The sequence below is a fragment of the Poecilia mexicana genome, unplaced genomic scaffold, assembly GCF_051168715.1.
Source record: "Poecilia mexicana isolate PSO_F unplaced genomic scaffold, ASM5116871v1 scaffold_17, whole genome shotgun sequence".
Classification (NCBI taxonomy): domain Eukaryota; kingdom Metazoa; phylum Chordata; class Actinopteri; order Cyprinodontiformes; family Poeciliidae; genus Poecilia; species Poecilia mexicana.
Window position 1 is genome coordinate 28,783,318 of NW_028263386.1, and position 3,129 is coordinate 28,786,446.

General features: G+C 39.2%; 1 long non-coding RNA gene across 1 annotated transcript; it reads right to left on the reverse strand.

The window, feature by feature from the left end:
- Positions 1–325: 325 nt before the first annotated feature.
- On the reverse strand, positions 326–2,094 carry LOC148154858 (uncharacterized). Its single transcript, XR_015765888.1, has 2 exons — positions 1,264–2,094; positions 326–624 (listed from the first exon to the last, which is right to left on the reverse strand). It is a non-coding gene; the product is annotated as an uncharacterized LOC148154858 (long non-coding RNA).
- Positions 2,095–3,129: the final 1,035 nt, after the last annotated feature.

The window sequence follows — 3,129 nt, forward strand, 5'->3', positions numbered from 1 at the left end:
CTGAACGTGGATCTGCATGCATATTTGTGTTGATTCTACATTGAATCAATGTTGATTCAACACTCATTTGACTGTGGATCTGCATGCATATTTGTGTTGATTCTACATTGAATCAATGTTGATTCAACACTCATTTGACTGTGGATGTACATGCAGATTTGGGTTGTTTTTATATTGAATGAAAGCTAAGGATTTATGTACATTTTACGTCTGATAGGTCTACATCATAACATGCCACTAAAAGTTTCTACACTGGTGTTAAACACTGTATTATTGGCAGATGATGCGTAAACTGTGTACAAAAGTTTAAAAATGACAACATGGGTTTGATTTAACATTTTATTTAAGAAAAGAGGGACAGATCTTTAAACATATTTGATTCCTTTTTGACTGTCAAAACAACAGTCTGTTGTCCACAGAAGAACAGAGTCCATGAAGTTAAGCTTTGTACTGTATGAAGTAGGGAAACAGTACAAGTTGTGGTAACCCCAGTTTGACTCTGGTTGGCGTCACTTTAATTCCTTGTGATGTCTTCCTCTCGTTCTGGTGCATAATGAAGCCACTTCTTGACAATTTTGCTGCAGTCCTCAAGAGTCAGCTTTTGGTCAAACTGCAGAGCAACAGCTGAAAAAAATAAAAGTGAGGAAGGTGCCAGTTAGAAATATGATAAACATTTGAAAAGTTCTGAAACACAATGAAAGATTAAACAGTGTACTGGTTACAGGTCTGAGAACAAATACAAACCATATAGTTCCCCATGTACACTCACTGTTAAATTAATATCTTAATCTTTCATTAATATTTATCTTAATGTTTACATATACAACTGCATTTACCCATCAAGCTGCAGTATAGTGTAGGATTTATGATATTGATATTAAATCAATATTTAAAATAAAGGGCTGTTTATCAGAAAACCTAACAATAAAACTCAGGGAGGATCAGGTTTATTTAACACACCAGAGACAAATAAATCAAACAAAAGGTGATTTATAGTGCAGTTGGAAAAATTATAATTTATACAGAATAAACTTCCATCAAATAGCTGGTTCAATCTTCCATCAACTACAAATATTTCCAAATAAGTTGATTAAATTCCTTAAAAAGAGTCTATATGCTAATAAAGATCCCACACAAGTAACAATAGTCCAGTTCAATTTAACCAGTTACCAATCCAAGGATCAACAGACTGAATCAGTCATTAGCAGGTTTAGTTCAGTGTTTCACCTGCCTTACATGTTAAGTGTTTCCCTTCTGCCTCACCTGGATTGAATCTGTGGATGATTAACAACCTTCTGCACTTCTTGATGGCTGCAGACGGTCATGTAATCATCCAACTCAGCTGTTCTGGTACAGAGGCTCATTTAAGCACGTCCCTAAGCATATCATAATAAAAAGTTAAAAACAAGTGATTACTATCACAACAATTTAAAGCCCACCTGGACCAGCCAGCCTTACACTTCCTTGTCCACCACATGTTCTCCAAGACCAAACAATAGGCCCCGCCCTATTTTAAAAACTCAAATCCCACAAAATCTCGCAGGATTTCATACTTAGGCCTGGAGTGGTGGGTAGGATGAAAATAATACAAAAGGAGACATGATCTCAATTATTAAAAATATCCGTTTTGCCCCAAAATAACCAGGATTACTATGGGCACAAAACAATGCCCTTATTTTTCAATAAACACATTTAAGATCAAAGTAATATTGAAAAACTTACCATAAAAGTGCTCAGCGGAGAATTCAATTCAGAAGCCGGTAGCAAACAAGCCAGCAGCAAAGTGGCTGTTTGGTTGGGACAAACCACAAGTGTAAAATTGGGGAGGTGGACTGTACAACTCCTAGTACAGACTTGTAGATGTTTTTGTGTCAACACATTATGCACAGTCAGTAATAATATTTACAGACAAGTAAGAAAATGTACAGAAAGGAATCACAACCCACTGTTCTCAACATGTAGTGCTTAATTTGAAACATGATTAACCCCCACCTAGTAATAAAATGTTCTGACCCAGAGCTCAAGGAGGGGGAGGGAAGAAGGAATGAGAGGGGGTAAAGAGAAGGTTGGGAGGAGCGGCTGGGTGGGGGAGGCTTGGGAGGGAGTAGGGGGAGATGAGGAGGTGATGAGGGCTGCAACAAACATCCCAGATTGCACACAACGGTAAATAAACGTTGAATTATAGTTAGAATGGTTGATTTTTGGTTGAGGTCAACAACTGACGGTTGATCAACCATCAAACAACCATCCACCTCCAGCCAAGTAACCAATGTTGAAACTGTGTCATTGAGTCAATGTTGTTTTGTGGTTGAAATCTAATGAATGAAATGCTAATGTCTGATCAACGACTGATCAATGTTGAATCAATGTTGAATCAATGTCAGCTCTTTTGCCACACCCCTTCCCCTCCTCTCCTCCTCATCAGAGCTCTGGGTCAGAGCATTTTATTAGTGAGTGGGGGGTATTACATTCTAAATTAACCTCTGTAAAGGATAGTGGGTGAAGATTCATTTCTGTACATTTTCTTTCTTTTTCATAAAAAAGTCCTAATGACCATTTGTGTGTGATATATTGACACAAAAACATCTACAACTTACTACAAGGAGTAAGGAGTGGAGCGGTCCACCCCCACCATTTACATGAGTGGGATGTCCCAAACACACAGCCACTTCGCTGTTGGCTTGTTGGCAAAATATGTTAATTCAATGTTGAATTGCCATCATGTGCAATCTGGGCAGGCGCAGAGCTATGGGGGGGGGGCTTAAATATCTGATTATAGACTGAGAAAGTCTACCGCCTGTTGAGAAAGGTCTATTTAATGTTAAAGTTACTTTCCCTCAATGGAATATATACTAGTCAGTCCCAGTGACCGTTTCACTCACGGTTTAGCCGATGTGTGTCCTGGGTAAAGATCAACCAAAAAACGCAGACCAACCTCCCCGCCCCTCGCTCAACAGTTTCTGGTAGCGCAGGCGATAAACGTCAGGGGCCTGGTGATTCGTTAGGGGTCCGGTAATTAGCCCCGCCCCCCGGCCCAACGCTGACTTGTTCCGCTAGTGAATCTGGGTACAGAACGGAATCACAACTCAGTGTTGTCAACACATAGTGCTTAAGTTAAAATGTGATTAA